Source organism: Ambystoma mexicanum, chromosome 14 (genome assembly GCF_040938575.1).
Source record: "Ambystoma mexicanum isolate Mex_15411 chromosome 14, UKY_AmexF1_1, whole genome shotgun sequence".
Classification (NCBI taxonomy): domain Eukaryota; kingdom Metazoa; phylum Chordata; class Amphibia; order Caudata; family Ambystomatidae; genus Ambystoma; species Ambystoma mexicanum.
In genome coordinates this window covers 245,329,492-245,353,889 of record NC_090940.1, presented here as the reverse complement: position 1 = coordinate 245,353,889, position 24,398 = coordinate 245,329,492, and positions in this window count along the sequence as shown.

Genomic DNA, 24,398 nt, shown 5'->3' with positions numbered 1-24,398 from the left:
AAAATAACTGTTCCGTAAAGCCAAAACCACAGCCGGATCACTGATTCACTATAAGTAGAACACCGGGGTATGACATTGCATAATCTTTAATTTAGTGGGTGCTGTTAGGCAGCCGAACAAGATGGCCACCTGAACGAGGAGCTCCAACCTCCTAAAATGCTGTATAAATCAATCCGTTTATGCCTGTCTGAATGAAAAACAGTCAACAGCTGAGCATTCGTGGAGGTTCTTGTAACGCTCACCTGGTTCCCTCGGAGGCGCGGGTCTTGACTGGGTGGTGAAACCGTCTTCAACGTTAGGCGTAGGATTCGTTTGGCTCCCGGATTTGGCCCCTTTCTCACCGAAAGTTTGACCTGAAGGGTGAGGTGTCTGCAAGTGGAAAATGAAGGTATTAGTGGCTGGAAGGTTGGGAGAAGTTCCAAGCCCCTCTCTCCCTCTCTCCCCGTGGTACTTGGTCGATTGTTGTGCTCACCTTAAATAGGTGAATGCTGGGCTCTCCATCCTGCGTCTTGTGCAGGGGCGCTGGGTCCAGTTACTTCACTGGATATGAGTTCAGCCTCTTGATTGCAGAGGGTAAGTTGAGAGCGATGCCGCCGTGTGCTGCACGAGCCTGACTTGTAAGTATTGTTCCCTTTAGATTGCTCTCTTCAAATGTCTTATCTCCTTAATGTCTGTCTTTTCCTTTTCAGATGCTGTCGGTGCCGAAGAAGATGCTCCCCCAGGTTCGTGGCAGAGAGCGTAACAAGAAGATGGTGAATACGAAGGCACGTAAGTAGAAAGGCTGCTCTAGGGCTGTAGAATGCACCTTCATGTCTCTTTTGTCTTTACAGGTGGCGGAATGCAGCGCGAGCAGAGTTGGAGCGAGCGTAACACAGGTAAGCCGTTTTGTAACTAAGCATTACTAACCAATGTTCTTTGTCTTTGCAGGCCCTATGCCGGACGAGAAATGCAGAAAAAATGCCTTGAATGCTGCCGATGGATCGGGTAAGTTGAACCGCTAACTTTGCCTTTGCCTAACCTGTGCCTTTTGTTTTGTAGGAGCTGCTGAAGACTGAAGATTGGTTCCCAGCAGGTAATTTTCGTATTCACAGGATCCGGAACTGAAGATTCGCTGGAGCTGACAAGGTGAGCGTCCTGCTGCAGATGCAGAATAACGTGAAGCACGTTGCACCAATCGGGTGTGGTTTAAATAGTCCATAGGAGTGCTTAGGTGTCTTCTTCCACAGCCTCGCCCAGGCAAAAGAGTTCCTGCTTCCAGAAGGGGTCCAGCATCAATGATCCAGGGAGTGGTGCCTGCCCCACCCAGAAGGAAAAGTAGTCCCTGCCAGAAGAGAGTGAAACATCATCTTGCTGGTAAGTAAGCAGCATGGTCTGCTGCAGGTAGGTCCACCCAAGCACTTTCACACTTGTTATGAGCCCGGCGCTTCCTGTGCCGGGACGGGTCCATGCTATGAGCCTGGCACCACCGGTGCCAGGACAAGGTCCAAAAGGTCCCTATTGGGACTTGCTGGTGCCGATGGTATATGTTATGAGCCTGCTTCCAAGGATGTTGGGTAGGTCCTGACTCTTTGGAAGCAGTGGTCATGACAGCACCCCCCCTCAAGGCCCCTCCCAAATTCGTCTTCTCCGGGGGTTTCGGTTTATCAGGAAAAGTTCGATGAAACTTCTTAACCAGACGGGGTGCATGAACATGTTCCGACGGTTCCCAAGATCGTTCCTGGGGGCCATAACCTTTCCAGTCAATCAGATAGTATAATTTTGATTTGGAAATCTTGGAGTCTAAGATGTCTTGTATTTCGAATTCCAGTTCTCCGTCCACAAGAATAGGGTCTGGAGATTTCGTCAAACGGGTTCCAGGTTGCATGGGTTTCAGTAGAGAAACGTGGAAAACTGGATGTATTTTCAAATGGGCAGGTAGGCCCAATTTAACTGCCACTGGATTAATTATGGCAGTGATTGGGTAAGGTCCCAGGTATCGTGGATTGAAAGTAGGCGGTCCTTTTAGAGGTAAATGTTTGGTGGATAGCCAGACTTGATCTCCCACAAGATATTGAGGAGCCTCCTTTCGATGTATGTCCGCACACTTCTTGTATTGTTCCTTGGCCCGCTTAAGGTGAGACGTGGCCTCTTTAAAGGCTTGAGTGATTGTAGAATGCAGATGATCTACAGCGGGTGTCCCAAGAGTCGGAGGTGGATCAAGATTTGAGGTGCGAGGGTGGAGTCCATATAAAAGAAAAAAAGGAGTTTTTCCAGTTCCGGCATGGACTGAATTATTATAAGCGTACTCCGCAATCCAGAGAATGTCTTTCCAAGTGCCCTCCGACTGTTGTAACATGCAGCGCAGATACTGTTCCAGGGTTTGGTTGGTCCTCTCGGTCTGCCCGTCGGTCTGGGGATGATGGCTGGTTGAAAGCCTTACGTCAATTTGGGCTAGGCGACAACAACTCCGCCAGAAGTGGGAAATAAATTGACTTCCTCTATCTGAGATTAAAACTGAAGGAAAGCCGTGCAACCGAACGATGTTTTCGAGGAACTCTCGGGCCAGAATTGAAGCTGTAGGTAACCCTTTCAATGGGATAAAATGAGCCATCTTCGAGAATACGTCCACAATCACTAAGATTGTATTAAATCCGGAGCATGGTGGTAAATTCGTGATGAAGTCCATGGAGAGAGTATGCCACGGGTGTGGAGGAATGTCTATTGGATGTAAGAGGCCTGCTGGCTTCTCCTTCTGGCTTTTGCTTTGAGCGCACACACCACAGGAATTTATGAAATCCTTAATGTCCTTTCTCCAAGACGGCCACCAGAAATGTCTTTTTATCTTTTCCGACGTTTTGGCAATGCCGGGATGTCCTTCCATTAAGGAGTCATGGTAACAAGAGATCACCTGTCTTTGTAAATCGGTACATGGTAGATATAATCTTCCTCGAAAGTATAGTAAGTTCTTATCCATTGTGAAATCATTTCCCTTGAGTTGCCAGTCTTGCACTTCTGCTGGAGTCAGAAGTTCTTTAACTTTAGCTTCAATGTCTTCAATGGATTGTGCATTTATCAAACCCAGGATTCTCTGTTCCGGAGTTATGGGTACGGGTTCAGGATTGGTCGTGAGTTCATCTACTCCAATTCGGGAGAGAGCATCTGCTTTACCATTCTTGTTGCCTGGTCGGTAAGTTATCACAAAGTCGAATTCGGCAAAAAATAATGCCCAGCGAAGTTGTCTAGAGGATTGAGCTTTGGCTGATTTAAGGTACTGTAAATTACGATGATCCGTGATGACGGTGACTGTGTGTCGGGCTCCCAGGAGATAATGCCGCCAGGCTTTAAAGGCGGACTTAATAGCCAAAAGTTCCTTATCTGTAATGGTATAGTTGATTTCGGGAGCCGAAAATTTGCGGGACCAAAATGCCACTGGGTGTAACTGGTTTGTTTCTGGGTCTCTTTGCGAAAGCACTGCTCCCATTGCGAGACTGGAAGCATCAGTCTCCACGATACAGGGAAGTTCCGGGCGAGGATGTTTTAAAACTGGAGCCGAGGTGAATTTTGTTTTTAGTTCCTGAAAAGCTTGTTCAGCCTCCGTAGACCACTCGAAACGTTTATTCTTTCTGAGAAGGGCTGTAATGGGTTGGACTACTCGAGAAAAATCAGGAATAAATCTACGATAAAAGTTGGCGAAGCCCAACATGCTTTGAACTCCTTTCACAGATGTTGGTGAGGGCCACTTAATGATAGCGTCCACTTTTCTTGAGTCCATGTGGACTCCATTAGGTGACAAAATAAATCCCAAAAATTCGACCTCAGTGACATGAAAAACGCATTTCTCCAGCTTTGCAAAAAGTCTGTGTTTTCGGAGCCTCTCCAGTACTGCTGTGACGTGTTTTCGATGATCCGCCTCAGAGGACGAGTAGACCAGAATGTCATCAATATAGACAACTACACATATGTCAATGAGCTCTCTGAGGGCGTCATTCATAAAATACTGAAAGGCAGCCGGTGCGTTGCATAACCCAAAGGGCATTACTTGATACTCGAACAGTTCATATTTAGTACGAAAGGCCGTCTTCCATTCGTCGCCCTCTTTTATTCGTACTAAATGGTAAGCTCCTCTGAGGTCCAGCTTTGTGTAGATACAGGCACTTTTAACTTGGTCAAGAAGTTCAGGGATCAATGGTAACGGATATCTGTTCTTAATCGTAATCTGGTTCAGGGCACGGTAATCTATACATGTTCTTAGGTCTCCTTCTTTTTTTGGAACGAAGAACAAAGCTGAAGAGGCTGGGGACTTCGAAGGACGGATAAATCCATTAGCCAGGTACTGGTCCAAATACTGCCTCAGGTGAAGATTTTCAGGTTCTGTGAGGGCATAAATTCGACTGCACGGAGGAGTGGATCCCAGAATCAAGTCTATCTGGCAGTCGTATGATCTGTGAGGAGGCAGCGAATTAGCTTGATCTTTCCGAAAGACATCTTGAAATTCCTGGTATTCAGGAGGCAGGTGAGGACTCTCAGAAGTAGTTGCTACTAGCTTAGTGAGAGGCTGAGGATAACAGGTAGGAGCGCATTCTGGAAACCGGATTGTCTTTGCTCGCCAATCGATTTGGGGATTGTGTTTCTCCAACCAAGGGATTCCCAGGATAACTTGAAACTGCGGAGCCTTGATCACATCAAACCCGATCTTCTCTTGATGTCTATCTTGGCTTACCAACGTCACTTCCATGGTGGTGTGAGTTACTGGTCCGGAAGCTATTTCCGTACCATCCACGGTGGTGATGACGTCTTTCACCGTCTTAGGACAAAGAGATAGATTCATCCTGGCGGCCAATTCACAGTCCACGTAATTGCCGATTGCGCCACTATCAATGTATGCTTTAATGGCATGCATACGATTGGGTTGTTCTGGACTCACGAGGACCATGGGCATGATGAAATGCGAGGTCAAAGAACTGGTTTTAACGCTCGGCAAGCGGACCTCTACACTTGTCGGGCGAGGTCGTTTTCCGACTCTGAACCTTTGGCACCTTTATCGGAAGCTCCTACTGTCTTCTTCCTTGGTTTCACTGGGCAATCTTGAAGGAAGTGCCCTGAGTTTCCGCAATAGAGGCACAATTGAAGTTGTCTTCTCCTTTCCCTTTCCTTTTGGGTTAGAGGTCCTTTCACAACACCAATCTGCATGGGTTCCACGGTATCATTTCCTTTAGCGGAACTCTGTGGTCTTGAAAAAGTTCGAGTCTCAATTCTGGAACGATCGGCTTTTCGATTTTGTATTCTATGATCCAATTGAACCACCAGATCGATGTATTCGGAACAGTCTTGTGGAGGATTCACCACCTGAGCCAGAACGTCTTTAAGTTCTCCACGCAGGCCTCTGTAGAAAAGGGTGATCCTCTTATCCTCAGGCAATCCGGTTTCAACCACTAGTCTGTTAAATGATGCAATGTAGGCCAGAAGATCTTGATTGCCCTGTCGTAGTGAAAGAAGTTCATTGTCCAGGGCCTGTCCCTGAGAATGTCTTGCGAACAATCTTTCCATACTAGCTTGGAAGTCCTGGAAATTATGAAGAATAGCGTTATCCTGAGTCACTAAAGGAATAGACCAATCTGCGGCACTGCCACTAAGATATGAGAGCACGAAGGCCACCTTAGCCTGGTCCGTTGGAAAAGGGCAGGTCTACACAAAAAGTGCAAACGACACTGATTGATGGCATATCTTTTCGGATCACCTGAAAAGCGTTCGGGCGGGGCCAAAGGTACATTTCCTGGTAGATTAATTTGCACCGGATTAGAGGAAGTCGTTGGAGCATGGCTCCCCCCAGGGGTAGGCAGAGGAGTTTGTCCCGCTTGGGCTTGCAACAATTGTCTAGCCAAATCGTCTGTTCGTTCCTTAGAAACCACTAACTCCCTCCTTAGGGCATTTGTTTCCTGGCGCGCTGCGTGTACTTCTGCTCTCAACTCCCCGAGCAACTGGGCCAATTGGTCTGTGTCTGAAGTTTCCATTGCGCCTGGGCGGGAAATATGTGGTACGGCTTCGCGTTCTGTAACGCTCACCTGGTTCCCTCGGAGGCGCGGGTCTTGACTGGGCGGTGAAACCGTCTTCAACGTTAGGTGTAGGATTCGTTTGGCTCCCGGATTTGGCCCCTTTCTCACCGAAAGTTTGACCTGAAGGGTGAGGTGTCTGCAAGTGGAAAATCAAGGTATTAGTGGCTGGAAGGTTGGGAGAAGTTCCAAGCCCCTCTCTCCCTCTCTCCCCGTGGTACTTGGTCGATTGTTGTGCTCACCTTAAATAGGTGAATGCTGGGCTCTCCATCCTGCGTCTTGTGCAGGGGCGCTGGGTCCAGTTACTTCACTGGATATGAGTTCAGCCTCTTGATTGCAGAGGGTAAGTTGAGAGCGATGCCGCCGTGTGCTGCACGAGCGTGACTTGTAAGTATTAAAGTTCCCTTTAAATTGCTCTCTTCAAATGTCTTATCTCCTTAATGTCTATGTCTTTTCCTTTTCAGATGCTGTCGGTGCCGAAGAAGATGCTCCCCCAGGTTCGTGGCAGAGAGCGTAACAAGAAGATGGTGAATACGAAGGCACGTAAGTAGAAGGGCTGTAGAATGCACCTTCATGTCTCTTTTGTCTTTACAGGTGCCGGAATGCAGCGCAAGCAGAGTTGGAGCGAGCGTAACACAGGTAAGCAGTTTTGTAACTAAGCGTTACTAACCAATGTTCTTTGTCTTTGCAGGCCCGATGCCGGACGACAAATGCAGAAAAAACGCCTTGAATGTTGCCGATGGATCGGGTAAGTTGAACCGCTAACTTTGCCTTTGCCTAACCTGTGCCTTTTGTTTTGCAGGAGCTGCTGAAGACTGAAGATTGGTTCCCAGCAGGTAATTTTCGTTTTCACAGGATCCGGAACTGAAGATTCGCTGGAGCTGACACGGTGAGCATCCTGCTGCAGATGCAGAATAACGCGAAGCACGTTGCACCAATCGGGTGTGGTTTAAATAGTCCATAGGAGTGCTTAGGTGTCTTCTTCCACAGCCTCGCCCAGGCAAAAGAGTTCCTGCTTCCAGAAGGGGTCCAGCATCAATGATCCAGGGAGTGGTGCCTGCCCCACCTAGAAGGAAAAGTAGTCCCTGCCCGAAGAGAGTGAAACATCATCTTGCTGGTAAGTAAGCAGCATGGTCTGCTGCAGGTAGGTCCACCCAAGCACTTTCACACTTGTTATGAGCCCGGCGCTTCCTGTGCCGGGACGGGTCCATGCTATGAGCCTGGCACCACCGGTGCCAGGACAAGGTCCAAAAGGTCCCTATTGGGACTTGCTGGTGCCGATGGTATATGTTATGAGCCTGCTTCCAAGGATGTTGGGTAGGTCCTGACTCTTTGGAAGCAGTGGTCATGACAGTTCTGTGAACTTGTGGACTCATTTGTTGTGAAGATCCAAAGTATTGGGGCGGAGCGGCGACTGACTGAAACTCTGACGCTGCCGGTGCCCGGACTACGCGGAGGAGAGGAAGGCCGCGGGGCACCCTTCTGTGAGTCTGCCCGATGCTGTCCTGCTGCAGATGTGATTGCCGTCTCATCCACTAACGATCCTGCTGAGGGTTGAAGCTGCTGTGGCGCCATTCTGATCGCCTTGGATGCGGCGGGTCCCAGTGGCATGGACCGGCTGCAGGCGGGCCTGACTGCGCTCCCTAGAGGAGGAGCGGGGAGTGCAGCTTGTGCTTCCCAGACCGCAGCTGCTGATGGGAGGGGTGTGTGGTCTGCACAGATACCATGGAGCCTGGGAGAGCCGAAGATGCACTGTGGATTCCCCCCGTTTGCGAGGGCCCTGTGGCGTCTGTTGCTGGCTGCGGTCTGCTGGACCCACAATACCTTAAACATTCGACTGTGAGATTCTATGAGGGACACCCGGTGGGGGATACAAGAACCAAAATGACTGGGAAATTGAGCGGGGAGCACTCCGCTGTGCACACGTGTCCGTGTACACTTTGTACAGAACATTGAGGTTGAATACTGTACAGACACTGCCCTAGGCTAAACACTCTATCCAGGCACTTGCTCGATGGGGCAACTCATGCAGTGGGGAAGCTAAAGGCAGTGGAGGTCACGAGGGGAAACATGATAGGCGCACCTGACCAGAGCTCTGGAGTTGTGGTGACGCTGCAGGCCTGCCTGGAGCGGCGTGCACACTTCTAGTCTCGTCACTTGCTCCGTTTCTTCCAGACACTTGAGTGGAACGGTGCTGCAGTTGTCTTTGCATATGCAGTGAGTGGTCTGGAGGTTGGAACTGCACTGGGGAGCATGTGCGGAAGTGGGTGGGGCGGGTTCGCTGCCGCTGATGAGGGGGCCACATCGTGGGGCCATACCTGTGGTTGCCTACTGAGCCACACGCCCTTTAGCCCTGGGGGTGGCCCTGCTCCCACGATTGTCGCATTGGCGGTGCCCCATACTTCTTGGAGTGGCCGGACATAAATCAGAGATCAGCCTGACTGGGCCAGTAAGCCTGTCACCTAACCAAGCGCTTGACACAGCTCACGTACTGCGCAGGGTTTAACGCGCTTCCTGTGTAGTTTAGAATGGATATGCACTGTGGGGGTGCAGTTGAGCTGTCGAACCCTGCATGAACTGCCAGAGCAATCGGAGCTGGAGGGCTGGAGACAAATAGCACTCAGATACCTGCAGGTGCTGCGGAGACTGATGCAAATGATGCCCATATGCACATACTAGAAGTAAGGACTAGTGAGGGCTGCAACAACACCATCCACTGGGGCTAGGGTGCAGAGGCACCCTCAGGATGTGGTGTGCCTGTCAGTATCCCTGCCCATGGAGATCAGGCGAGTTCCCGGGACACAGGTGGTGGACCTGAAGCTGAACATAGTGTGCATGTATTGAAGCGTCCTGTCCTGAGACTGCGGGCATAGGACTACATATTGCACATGCACTGTTTATAAGCCCTGGCGTCCTGTTTGTCACCCGGGCCTTCGGGCACATTGCAGAACTAAGAGCATCTGCACTACCTCTTGGACAGCTATTCTTGCCTCGTGGAGCTCCGGATTATTGTGTGTGTCTTTTGAACTCTGTCCAGGCCACTTCGGTAACCCAGCCACAATAAGGTTGACTTTTCACTGATGATATACTGTATTACCCTTGAATAAGAATGGATAGAAACTATACTCTACAAAGGTGAACTGCATAACTGTATTAGAGACAACTGGCAGCAACTCTCCCCTACCTGATTACAGTGCAGATACTCAGCGGCTGACAACATGACAAAGGGATCCAGATCCAAAAACAAAGGCCCAATGGACACATACAGTAGTACCCCGGCTAAGAGCTTGGTCCCCGCTGAGACTCCAACTGAAGATGAGCAGCCCTCTGCGTCCCAGACTACCAGAGATGACCACCTCCTCGCTGCAAAGCAGAATGGCTTCATGGAATGTGAAGCTTGACGACATGGTCTCCACCATCGGATATCTGAAGTCTAAGCTTGAAAAGGAAGGGGCTTGTATCACGGAAGTGGAAACAATAGTGGGTGAAACGGAAGATAAACTTACGAAACAAACGCGATATTGCACACCTACAGCGAGAGTTCAGCAAAGTCCAAAATAAATGCGACAACCCTGAATCACGATCCCAGAGGAATAACATCCAGGTAGTCAGGATTCCAGAGGTGGCCTGTAAAGGGCCGATGGAACAATTAGTAGAAAGCCTGTTAAAGACACTATTTGACTCTTTCAGATTCTCAAAATACTTCCAGGTGGAAAGAGAACACCGGGTCTAGGCCCCTGTCCCCAAACCGTGGGCCCCCCCTCATACTACTCTGGCCAAGCTATTGAATCATCGTGAGAGGGACCTAATCCTGTGCATGGCAAGAGAGAAAGGGGTACTGTGGTATGAATCCTCAAATATACATATATATACTGACTTTGCTGCGAATGTTCTGTCTAATAGCAAGTCATATGATCCTGTTAAAAGACTATTACGCACCCAACAAGTTCAATATGCGCTACTATTCCCAGCGAAACTGCGCATACAGCACAGTGGAAGGGCTCACTGTTTTGAGGATCCTGATGAAGCAACAGCGTACATTGACTCCAAGATTCCTATACCGCTACCGAGAATAGATTGTGATGGCAGGGGTAGCTCCCCTGCAGGCAACAACGAAACAGACAACATGGACAATGACTGACCCCGACCGGTTGCTCAGGTCCCATCTGTGAAATGATCAGCGGCACAGGTAATTCAAGTCACAGGGATGGTGGCAAAGAGGCCGCCATCTAAATAGCTCCAAGGGCTGCACACAGTACACCCCAAGGGTGATCTAAAATGTTATATTGTATGGTGGATTTCATCGTCATGTTAGGGTGATGATGTGGGTGGGGGCAGTGAGGGGGCTGAAGTTAATTACAAATGTTTAGACCTTATAGGTTTATGTTTCAAAGTTGGTTTGTTTGAGTTACAAAAACAGTACAGACTACTCCTTGATCACACAATACGGACACATCCTAGGTCTGGCCCAGTAAAGACTCGGCCTCAACTTAACATACCCCAGACATGTTAGGATCTCGTATTACATATCTGCTATGGAATATCCGTGAACTGAACCACCCTATTAAGGCGCGAAAGGTGGCGGCATACATGAATATGCTGGCTCCTAAAGTGGTGATGCTACAGGAGACTCATTCCCAGGGGGCCATTAATTATTCATTTGCTAAGGCATGGGGCCCAAATCGATGCTTCACCGACTACTCGTCACAGTCCCGGGGGGTGATGACACTAATACATCGATCCATTTCATTCCAGGAGAACAAACACAGCTTAGACCCACTTGGCAGGTATGTCATTCTATGGGGTGAATTAGCAGGTGCCACCACAATTCAAGTAAACACATATGGCCCTAAGGTTGACAACCCTGAGTTCTATGGCCAGATCCTGGATGTTATCTGGGGGGGACTTTAACCTGATATTGGACTGTGTCTTGGACAGATCCAGGGACACTCAGCAGGTCCTGACCTCCACAGGCCGAATGATGTTAAATGTAATAAAGCACCTATGCTTGGCGGATGCATGGTGAGTGTATAACCCAACCTCACGTGAATATACATTCTTTTCAACAGCTCATGACGCACATTCGAGAATAGATTATTGGCTGATTCCCACCTCATTGGTGTCAACGGTAGAGGAGTGCAGGATTCTCCCCCGCACAATTTCAGATAATTCCCCCATCACAATGATACTGAAATGGAGTGAACACGCCATCCTCCATCCACTATAGCATATGCCCCCTGCATGCTTAGCAGACCCAGTGTTCCTTGAGACATTACACAGCAGTGTTTTGGAATTTTTCCAGAGAAATGACGGGACTGTGCAACACCGTGGCACGGTCTGGGAAGCTTTCAAAGTATGGGTGAGAGGGGAGGTCATCTACAGGGCATCTGGGACATTAAAGGAAACTAGACGAGAAATGGACAGGGTGGAAGACTGTGCCCTCCTCGGTTGCATTAATGGGAATCTCGTGAAGTACAGGGAACTTGCGGACAAAGTGGTCCAACTGGTATGTTATCCTGTACAGGCGAGAAGATACAGCGAGGCTGACAGACAGGGATGCCAACTGGCGAACGCGGTCAAATGTGAGACCGGGGTGCGGCATATTACAGGAATTCTTAGTTACTCCGGAACCACTCTGAATACGCTTGAAGCGGTAAATACCGAATTTCATAGGTTTTATGATTCCTTATATTCAAACTCTGACAAATGCTCGACCATAGAGCTTGAGGCTTACTTAGATGAGAAACTGCTTACGGTACTTTCAATGGAGACCCGACAGGCAATTAATCTGCCACTGACCATTGAGGATAATTGAAGCCATTATATCCCTCCTGTTTGGCAAGGCACCTGGCACCGACGGTCTAGGAGTTGAACTTTATAAAGTACTGAGCTCCACTGTTGCCCCCAATTTACTGCAAATATGGGAAGAGTCGCTACAGACTGGCAGACTTCCCCCATCTCTTTTAGAGGCAGTGATAACAGTACTATTGAAACCAAACAGAGACCTGCCTCCGACATGGGCTCATATAGGCCATTTTCCCTGATTAACTCAGACACGAAGATTTTAGCCAAACTACTAGCCACACGACTCCTCCCACACATGACAAAACTAGTACACTCTGATCAATCAGGGACTGTTTAGCATTATCTCACAACTCAACCCGAAAGCACAAGTGGTGGCGGCCTCACTGGACGAGGAGAAAGCTTTTGACTCGGTTGCATGGCAGTTCCTGTTCTCCGTATTGCAGCATTGCAGCACATGGGAGTGGGGGAATTCTTCATCCAGTGTGTCCACTTGTTGTACGCCTCCCCATCTGCTAGGGTCCGCACTGGGACTACGCTATCCCTGAAGCTTTTGCTTAGACGTGGCACGAGACAGGGTTGCCTGCTATCCCCATTATTGTTTGCACTCACCATAGAGCCTCTAGCGTGCATCATGCACCTCAAACATATACATTGAGGTCTGCATATGACAGGGCCAATGCACATCATATCACTTTATGCTGATGATTTGCTACTATACATAAGAAACCCAGCTGTGAACCTCACTCCAATCTTGGACGAAGTCTGCAGATTCTCTATCCACTCGGGATACCAGATCAATGAAGCCAAATCTGAGCTGTTTGCATTAAACGATGCCAGCATTCCCCCACGTGATTTAGCAGGACTCTGATTGGTCCGGGATAAAATAAAGTACTTGGGCATAGTGGTTACCCGCCAACACCACTCGTTATTAATCGAAAACCACAAAGAATATATGAAAATACTAGGAGACAAACTGAACCTGTGGGCTAGGCTCCCAATCTCACTATATGGCAGGCTGTCCTTTCTCAAAATTATTGTGGTCCCCAAATTATTGTACTATTTCTCTAATATACTGGCTTGGCGCGCATTTTTTGAAAGGTTTTTGAAAGATTGCGGTCATTGACAGTGGGATTCACATGGGATGCTGGAACACCGCAGATGAAATGGGAATCCATACCATGACCAGACTATATGCGCAGGGGGGGCTTCAAGCCCCGGACTATGAAGTTGCACAGTCGAAGTTCGCCGGGGAATTAGTATTCCCTACAGGATCGGCCACTAGATATGGGCTTAGAAGAATATAGCGCGTCCCCATCTAGCCTGCGCACAATTGTAATGGCCAATCGGGACATCGACACCTGCACCTTTGATGCCGGGGGGGGCGCTGTTGAGCAGCCCAAAGATGGCTGCCTAGCCCTGCAGCTCTGTGCTGGACCAACAGACATCCTTCTGCCATGGCGGACCCCCGAGTCCCACCACCCTGAAATTGGAGCCTCACAAAGATTGAAGCAGTGGGCGATTGTGATTCAAAAATAGTTGGTAACTGACCACCCTGTGGGTTGTTAGAGCCCCCTACGCCACGAGTGGAGCTGCACGTCCCATGGCGGCTGTGATACTGCGTATTACGGATCGAGCCGGCTGGCTTCCCCGCCTCCTGCACTCAATGGATCACTGTATTGGAAAGCTGAGTCATCATCAGCAAACGTTGCACTGTGCCAACATGCTTCGTTTCCCTCTGACTACCCGTCTTGATCTGGCATGCCCTAACCCACCTCATCGGCTGCCTCCCTTGGACACCCTGGGCCCGTGAGTGCTGCCCTGCCCTGCCATCAATGCACCCCGCCGTGCTTTGCTCCTCCGGCTGGCTCACGCCAGTGTGGACTGGGCCCCTCAGCCCCCGCCCATCTTTGTCTGAACGTGGGGCCTCGCTTGGTCCCCAAACCCCCTGCTTTGTGCCCGTGGCCGGAGCCACCTCCTTGCTCGGTGGCCCACTGAGATGCGGCTCGCCCCTGGTGAACCTGACGCACGGCGCCTCCAGCCCCCACGCACCTGCACCGGTGTGCTCACTGCTGGGCACGCTCTGCAGGGGTCACTACACTGCCAGGCCGCACACCCCGGACCGCCTGTAACCGATGACTCCTCCTTGGGAGGAGCGTAGTGGAGTACACCCCACAAAACTGGCCCACTGAGCCTGCACGCACGCTGTGGTGACCACAGTGCATCATTACCATGCTGGACTGCACCGGAGGGGCATGTACTGCACACTTTCTGGAGCAGGCTAAACAGGCCCACCCGCACATCCTCTGGTTAAGCTTGCTCTTGTGCACCTACCCTTGACAGAAATCCTTTGCTAGTGGGCATCCCCCAGCCACCAGAAAACACTGCCGGCAGATCTGCGCCATGCGCTGCCTCTCTACTGTGGATGCTTGCTGCTCCCTGGATCGACTGACAAACCATTTTGGGCCTCTGCTTTGCTGGGATCACATGTTGACCACGCTGACCCGTCCCTTTTGGTCTGCACCGCGCCTCTCACCAGTGGAGTACCTCATATACAGAGCTTGTGAGTAGACAATCCTCCTAAATTGACCTGCGCTTTTTCCCTATCATAACTGCTCTGGGTGGCTGGGCGCTGTTGGTTTCATTTTTCCCCTGTGTCCCTCGTCGGAGCGCCATATCAAGCTTCAGACGTGCTGCAGAGTGCGCGCAGCTGAGAGAGAGGGGGTCCTATACAATGCGCATTCCGCTACTCCCTCCAGGGAGCCTCCTGTTGCGAAAGGTGCACCGCTGCCCCATCCTCCTGACAACTTGAGTTGGGTAACACAACACGGAACTGGTCCCAAGCCCAGGGCACATCTCCATCTTGGATGCCATATCTCCTCCGGCTGAGCGGTGTGGGTTTCCCTGCCTGATATACCATCTTAGAACTCCCAGCTCCGGATCTCGAACTCCGCCTGTCTCTGCCTGGCGCCGCACCTAAGTTGACCGTCACCATCAGGATCTGGGCATTGCACATTCTCATACAAGCGCTGACTGCTGGATCACTCATCCTCGCCTGCGTCTGGGAAGCCTGCTCTACTTTCCAATGTCTAATAGATCCTGCGGCACAGGCAAGAAGAGCGCTATGGATAAGTTCGCCAAATTGACACCTAGGCCTGAACAGGGACAGCCTGCCTCCACCTATGAGGACATGGATGCACACGTGGACGCTCCCGGCCCTGACCTCGCTAACATGATGGAATCTATGGCTAAGAACTTCGCCTCCTTCCATGAAAAACTTGATGACATTAATGCTAATGTTGCATCATTTAGAACCAAGCTGGATCAACATGGCTCCAGGATCACGGAGGCGAAAACTAGGAACAGCACCAATGAGGACGGAGTAGCGGTACTGCAAGACACTGTGTCCACCCTTGCTAGAGACATGAAATCAGTCAAAGCCAAATGTGATGATTTGGAGTCTAGATTGCGTAGGAATAACATACACATAGTAGGGGTCCCAGAGAACGCGCTCAAGGGCAGTCTGGAGCTGGCAACTGAAAATGTGCTCAAAGACCTGCTTGGAGACCCCGCCCTGTCCCCTTTCTTCACAGTTGAATGGGCTCACCGCGCATTGGCCACGCGACCCAAACCTGGCGACTTTCCAAGACCAATTATAGCGAAAATCTTAAGCTACAGGGAGAGGGATCAAATACTTTGCCTTGCATGAGAAAAAGGCGAACTCAGACTGGATGCCCAGATTATCAGGATTTTCCCTGATTTTTCTACTGGCGTGCGGTACCAATACATCGGAGTAAAAAAAACTGCTCAGGGAAAGAAACATTGCCTACGCCACACTGTTCCCAGCCCGCCTGAAGTTCACCTTTAATAACAAACTGTAATTCTTCATGGTACCGGATGAGGCAGTGAAATTCATTGAAGTGCACATCCCTTTACAGGTCCCTGCTGATTGCTGATGACCTAATGGAGAACGATTGATCTAATTGAGGGTTTTCTTTTCATTTTTCGATGTCCCACTTTGCAAGCTCATGCTCCTTCTGTCAAATGAGTACCTAGCACCCCTGATAAAACTTCCCTATGTGCTTCTATGACTACGGATCAACGGGTCAGACCGACCAACTACATATTGGCACCCTGTGTGGTCTATTCTGTTCTGTCTATCTATGGGAATTGTCCCACAGGTAGCAACTGATCCTGCCTCAATATTTCCTCTTCATTGTTTAGCTCCACCTGTGCTATAATTCATATCTGTTTGCAACTTAGAAGATTGCCTACCATGTTTTTTCTTATTTCATGAGGTGAGGGGGGACGGCTAGTCGCCACATCCACTGAGAAAACTGTAAAGGTTCCCTCCGGGTTAACATATACGTTGGGTTCACGGCAGCGGCGCACCCCATTGCCACTGCAACCTTGTTATGACGTTCATGTCGCACACGAGCCCCTGTTGGGCCTGTGCGAAGGTTGGGCTAGGTTGAAGATGGCCCACCTCTTGGGGGTTTGGGGGCTAGACACACTGCTGGTTGGGGATGGGCAGTGAGGGTGGAGTGGGGGTATGGGTATTCTGAAAAATTGAGATTGTAGGGCATCGCATGTGATGAGTAGACTACATCGCCACATCACTGGAGACACACGGCATATACGCAGTCACCCTTGCTGGGATGTTCCCTGAATTGATGGTATGGCAACCCGAATGATGTTGTGGAATGTGCGCGGGATAGGCAACTACACTAATGCTCGTAGGATCACTGCATACGTGCAGAGACATGGGGTGAAGATTCTCCTCTTGCAGGAGACACATGCCCTTGGCCATCTCGCCTCCGGTCTGGCGCCCGCCTGGGGCTCGAATAGGTTTTTTACTACATACTCCACACAATCCAGAGGGGTGATGTTAATCCAGAAGTCTGTTAAATTTGTATTGAAGAAAAGCCTTGTAGATCCTGAGGGGAGATATGTTATCCTTCATTGTACACTAGATACCAGGGAATGTCTACTAGTAAGTACTTATGATCCGAACGTCAAAACACCCACATTTTTTGATACAGTGGCCCGCTATACTACTGGGATATGTCAGAGTCCCGATAATCTGAGGGGGACATGAATTTTATATTTGATAATGTTATAGACCGAACGGGCAGGGCGTCTAGGGTCCTCTCATGTGCAGCCAGGAGACTACTCGCACATATGGCAACAATTGGTCTGCGAGATATCTGGAGGACACTCCACCCCCAAATGCGTGAGTACACTTTCTACTCCTATGTAGATGACAGCTCATCTAGAATAGACCTATTTCTGGCTATGGGTGACTTGGTCAGTAGGGACACAGATATATTGGAATGCACCCTCTACGACCATGCACCTGTGACACTCATTGTGGAACTGGTGTCCTCCCCGCCCACCCGCAACTCCTGGCGTTTCAAATCTGAAGCGCTACTCAATGTAGTGTTCAAGGCCGAGATCTTCGCGGACATGAAGACCTTCTTTGAGTGCAACCCCCGACAAGACACGTCCCCCGGGATTAGGTGGGAGGCCTTCAAGGTTTATAATAGGGGCATGGCCATCTCCCGGGAAGCTGGGATATTAAGAACTATCAGGAATGATCTACAACGCTCTGAAACCAAACATAAGGCTCTGAAGTGTGAATATGCTACTGATGCAACACCGTCCAAGTTACATATCCCAGTCAACACGGGAGCAATTAGACACCCCGTTGTCACTAGATGAAATAGTTAAAGCCATTACTGACCTCCCCCATGGTAAGGCCCTGGGTCTCGATGGACTTACCTCTGAATTTTATCAAGAACATGTCCCAATCCTAGCGCCTATACTGCTGGAGGTTTAGACCGATGCACTACGCAAATCTGTCCTCCCTCCTTCGATGCGTGAGGCAATTATCACAGTCCTCCTTAAACCCGGTAAGCCTAGTTACGAGTGTGGGTCCTATCGGCCCCTCTCACTCATGAACATAGATAATAAAATACTGGCCAAGCCCCCTGGCTAACAGATTCCTCCCAGTTATGCCATACCTCATCCACGACAACCAAAGCGGCTTCGTACCTGGACGCTCTACGACCTATAATATCAGAAGGCTATTTAATGTCCTTTCAAGAATAGACCAGGATGTGCAGGCAGTTGCGGTCACGCTGGATGCACAAAAAGGCTTCGATATGGTCTCGTGGCAATATATGTGGGCGGTTCTGGAAAAAATGGAGCTGGGCACAAACATGGTTTAATATATAAAATTATTTCATATGTGACCTACCGCCAGAGTCTTGATCAACTCTCTGACCTCACAACCCTTAGAACTATGGAGGGGCACACGTCAGGGCTGCCCCTTTTCCCCCATCCTCTTTGCATTAGTCATCGAGCCAATGGCAGACTATGTCCGGGCACGACACTCCCATAAGGGTGTGCGTCTGGCAGATCCCCCTAACATAATATCGTTATAAACGGACGATGTTCTGCTATACGTCAACGACCCATCCACTCACCTGGACCCCATACTCGGTGACATAATCAAAATAGGTACCTTCTTTGGCTTCACCATTAACTACACAAAATATTCGCCCTCAACAGTGCAACCCAGAAACCGAACTGTGAATACCCCCTCTGCTGGTTCCCGATGGAATCAGATACCTGGGAGTCCGAGTAGCATTTTCTCAATCTGCTTTGATTGCCAACAACTATACCACCGGCGTGAAGTATTTTTAGTTCCAAAACTTTTATACATTTTCACCAATGTACCGCTCTGGCCTGGGCAGAAATATTTTGATGATCTACACACAATGAGTTCTCAATTTCTATGGCACGCGGGTGTGGTTAGAAAGAAATGGCGACATATGGCCTTACCCTACGAGAAAGGAGCGTTCACAGCTCCAGACTTATCCCATATTGGATAGCAGCCCAGGCCCAGTTTGCTAATCATTGGTATAAACACCCCACTGCTCCCCCTCATAGCAAGCTGGAAAAACTTGCCACGCCCGAGATCAATACTATGAACCTGGTCCTTCATCGCAATTATACAACTGTTGCCCCAGCTCACCCCATTGCATCCACCCTTATGGCGTGATGCCGCCTGTTTGACCTTACATCCACTCCTTGTCCTTACTTTAAATGGCTTCCCATATGGAACTTCCCCGGGCTCGAACCCACCCATGACAAACTCCTCTCCCAACACTGGCTCAGCCTGGGGTATCAGGCACTGACCAACCTTTTCCCAGAAGGGAAATTCATCACCCCACAGATGTGGCGCTCCAGCCATACAGGCTCAGCACTGGAAACTCTACAATACTATAGGCTCCGGGCCACAGTCTGAGGTATGTGGTCGTTGTTCCCTGTAGAACCCCCGGATGCACCCAAACTACTCTACATTGCCAACTCCGGCAACAGTTGCAGAATAGTCTCCTCCCTACATAAAATCCTACTGTCAAAGCTGCCCGACATGGCCCCTAAAGCCCGGAATGCATGGGTCGATTAACTTGGTCTGGTTAACACAGATGATGTGTGGAAGAGGATGTGCTCCCACACTAGCAAGGTCTCTCTAAATTCCAGATACCGCTGAAATACTGCTATACTCCACATAGATTGTCTAGGTTCAACTCTGTTCCAGCGCTGGTCTGCCCCAAATGCTGTGCTGGGAAAGCATATCACACGCATATGTTCTGGTCATGTACTGTGCTGCATGCATTCTGGGGAGATATTCTTGTTGCACTCCCTGAAATCGCAGATACTGTTATCAACCCATACCTTATGTCATTACTGTTTGGCGTCTGGGGGGGGTGGGGACTAAGAAAATTGCCAGGTTTCTGAATGTGGGATGTATGGTGGCTAAGAAATGTATCTTACAATGTTGGAAATGTCCCTCTCCCCCAACCTTTAAGATGTGGGTCTCGGCCCTTACATGAACACAGACGTGCAAAGAGGAATACATCACCTCTCTGCCAGCACAGTCCCACCCTAGAAATGTCTGGACTGCCTTCTGCAGCTACCTCAATAAAGAGACTGATGAGGACTCAACTCCAGCCACACTACCACTTACATGAACGAGATGTTAACCATAGCTGTATATACTGTTTCCCTACTTGCGAGTTCCTACCTACGTGAACATATGTGCTTGTTTTGATTTGTAGGCCTATGACAATGTTAAATTGCTCAAACGTGTAACTTCCTAATCTCTGCCGTTAAAATAAAAGTTAAAAAAAAATAATATAAGAAATGCGATGAAGCACAGAACCAACCCCAGAAAGCCAGGGTGAACTGGGAGGCTGATGTGGGAACCCCATTGGTTGATACCCAGTGGATTCGATGGTGTCGATTGACCAAGGAGGTATCCCTCAATGCTAGGCACAGACTCATACAATTCAAGATACTCAATAAGCTACACTACACTACAAAAATTGCAAGGTTTGCCCCCTCAGCAAAAAGTAGATGCATTAAGTGCAACGCAGAAGTTGCCGATGCACATCATATGTATTCGGGCTGCCCTTGGGTAGCCCAATTTTGGCAGGAGGTTAATTGCCTACATGAATGCACGGATATCCCCCCCCTTGTCTGTCACTCCCTAAATACCTATTTGGAGATATTGGAAAGGTAACGGTTAAATTGAGACGCCTCTTCAACCCTGTGTGCTTGGTGGACAAAAAATGTATATTGCTTCAATGTAAGTCTAAGACTGCTCCAGACATTGGAATATGGGTCTGAGAAATGACATATGCCAATGAGTGCGGAGAGGCCTATGTTTCACTTTTAACACCAAGCTGTAGATCTAAAGACATTTGGGGGCCTTTCGGAGAATACTTAAGTAAACGAAGAACTGTCCAATAACAATTATGCAAAATGTATATGTATTCTGATATGCTGTTCAAACAATACGAACATGTCTGGGTACTAAAACCCCGAAACGATGTTAATGTTGCAATACTTTCGTAGATTGTACCTGAGGATGTATGTCTTGCACTGCAGTAAAATAAAGTTTTAAAAAAATCCTTAATTTAAGTAAACTTAATAGTGTTCAAGTGCTTATTTTTTCATATTTCGAATAAAATAGCAGCATGTACATTTCTGACTCTGACATTTGAGAAGATGGTACAAATATTAACTTTTTCATTACATTTTTCTTAGCATGGCAGTGTCTAAACTATTAGTACGACGCCTAGTCAAAAACATTTCAAATTTCTTCTTGAAGTCAGATCCCAAATCCACACCAAGTCCACACATGTTTGAAAATAATTAATTAAATAGTGAGCCCTATTATCGGCCTTTTTAAATTCAACGTTTTCCACAGATCTCACTAAGCTCCACTGGTAGAATATCTGCAAGAGACTTGTTTAAAGTGAAATAAGTTGGGGTACGTAATTATATCATAACAAAAATTATAGTTTAGTTTAGTTTATTATTTGTAGGGCGCGCCAGGCCCTGGAGCATCAGGGCGCACAAGACAAGAATATGCTCAGCTTTGTTACAGGTACAATTACATAAACATAATACAGTGTGCCATAAATAAAATATATACAGGTACATGTGCATGGTCATAATGCAGTATACAATAAGCAAGAATGAGCAGGGCTGGAGCAAGGTCGAGACAGGAGGTGATCAAATTACAGGAATATTCACAATGTGGAGGTGATATACAGTGGAATAGGTACAGTAATATACAATGGAGTAAAATACAGAAAGTGGTATCAGAACTGGGGCATGCAGGTGGAAAGCTAGTAGGGACAGTCAGGTCAAGCAGGTCGGATTAGTTAGATGTCATTAGCTCTCAGCCACTTGGTCAAATTCTGCCTAAATTTCGCAAAGGGCTGGGGTTCTCTTATGTCATGTGGTAGGGAGTTCCAAAGCTGTGCTGCTTTGACTGCGAAGCTATGTCCTCCAATAGTGGCACGTTTAAAGCGAGGGACATAGAGGCAATTTGCATTGACCATTCTTGTTGGTCTAAGTGAAGTTCTAAAGTGTATCCTGTCCATGAGGTAGGGTGGTGCCATGTTATTGAGGCACTTATGAGTAAGGGAGGCAATTTTAAGTTGGATTTTGTCCTGAGTGGATAGCCATTTATATTCTCTTCTTATAGAGGAGATATGCTCTTTCCTGTTGATCTTAAGCGCGGCTCTCAAGGCATTATTCTGTAGGACCTGGATTTTTTGGATAGTCTGTTTGTTAGCCCCAATGTAAAGACCATTACAGTAGTCCAGTTTGGACAGAATAAGGGCTCTGGCAAGCGTGATGCAGCTGTCTGTAGAGAGGAATTGCTTGCTGGCTCTAATGAGTTTGCAAGTATATGCTGTGGAAGAGGCTAGGGAGTTGACTTGTTTGCCAAAGTTTAAGGTAGCGTCAAGGTAAAAGCCTAGGGTCTTGACTTCCTTTGCTACTTTGATATTGTTCCCATCGATAATGAAGCTGGCATAGTCAGTGTTGAGTTTAGTTATGTATGTCGGGGTGCCTAGGATTATGAGCTCAGTTTTGTCGTCGTTCAGGCATAAGCCGTGTGTGGCCATCCATGCCTGAACGATGCTGTAAATTTTATTCACTAAAGCCAGATCCACGACGTAATCTCCTGAAAGCGGAAGGAGGATCTGGGTATCGTCTGCATAGTTGGTGTAGGCGATACCCAGATGATCCATTTCGTCAAAGAGCGGCTTTGTGAAAATGTTATAGAGGGTAGGTGATACACAAGATCCCTGGGGTACACCGCACGTTATAGGGATCGGGTCAGCTGAGGCTGATGGAGAGAAGACTCTCATGGTACGGTTATTCAGGAAGAATTTGATCCATAATATGGCCTCTTTAGAGAAGTGAGCAGCGGAGTCTAGGTGGCTGCATAAGACTGTATGGTCGACTAAATCGAACGCTGCTGAGAGGTCTAGCAAGAGGAGTAAGGCTGTTTGGCCATTGTCCCTACATTGAACTATTTGGGGCCTTGAAATCGATAAGGGCGGTCTCTGTACCATGCTGGGGACGGAATCCAGATTGGCGGGATCCGAGCAGGTGGTTGGATTCAAGGAAATTTTGTATTTGCATGTATGCCACTTTGTCTATAATTTTTAGAAGAAAGGGCACAGTCGTGATAGGCCTAAAATTGGTAGGAATGGCAGGGTCGAGGGTTTGCTTCTTTAGGAGTGGCAAGACCCACGACTCTTTAAGATTTTTCGGTACAATGCCGGTAGTGAAGGATGAGTTGATGAGTTTAGCTATGAATGGCGATAGTTCTCTTGCAGCATCCTTAATTAATTGGGCAGGGCATTGGTCACCTTTACAGTAGGACGGTTTAAGTCCCAGGATCACTTTTTCGACTTCAATGGTAGAAACCTTGGAGAAGCAGAAACGTGTTATTTGTTTAGCTTTAAGTAGGGGTGCTGGGGTTAGGGCGTCCTGAGGTGTGAGAGATGCTTTTTTAGGGCGATTTTGGTTTGTAAGTTGACTACTTTGTTGATAAGGGCAGATTGAATGTCTGAGCACCATTTTTTGTCCTTGGTGCAGTTTTCTTGGGGAATGATGGGTGTTTCCAGCTCTTTCAAGATACTGAACAGTTCTCTGACACTTGATTTAGATTGGGATATTCTGGTATTGTATGTTACCTGTTTGGCTAGTAGGATATCTTTTTTGTATTGGGATGATGTCTTTGCAAGGTTTAGTTTGTTTTCAACTGTAGGAGTAAGTCTCCATTTGGATTCTAGTTTTCTTTTGGTTCACCTGAGATTTTTTAGGTGGGGGGTGAACCATGAGTTGAGATGTTTTTTCGGTTTACTAGTCCGTAATTTGAGCGGTGCTATTTGATCAAGGGCTGAGTTCATAGTTTCATTGAATTTATCAACTAGCATATCAGGCTCCGTGTTAGCTGGGAGTGAGTTTAGTTGGGGTAGTATGATTGGCAACAATTTTTCCGTGGTTATTAGCTTTTTGTTCCTCGTGGGTATAGGAGGGGCAGGTGTGGGCTTGGCTGTGGCTAAGTTAGTATCTACTGTAAATAGAAGAAGAAAGTGGTCCGTCCAGATCTGGGGAACAGTGTCTGTAATGGTTACTCCACAGTTGTGATCAGCTATCCAGTCAAGGATGCGACCTTTATTATGAGTGGGACAGGTGACTCTTTGGGCAAAGCCCAGCTCTTTTAGGATCAGAGCAGTGGCTATGGACTGGGTGTCTTTAATATCATTGTAGCCTAGGTTGAGGTCTCCTAGCACTATGGTTTGGGAGGTGTTTTTCAAATTGTTGGACAAGGTGGTGGAGAGGTCCTCAACAAAGGTTCCAATAGGACCAGGAGGTCTGTAGAGCAGGACAATGTTTAGTGTTTGGGAGCTGGCGGTATGAGCGAGACAAGGAATATGAGCGAGACAAGGAATTCCGTATAGACAATTTATCCTACACATATCCAGTACCAATTTCTTTGATAGAAAGGCATGGGGTTGCACCATATTGATAGTAATACTGGAAATTGTCTTCATTTTGAATTTTCAATAATACAATCTGGAGATCTAATCTTTTCAGGATCATAGTTTCCTTTCTTTAGACTGTGAACTGCCAAAAGCCCCATATTACTGCCCTTTGAAGCCCATTCATCCTATGACTAGTTTGATA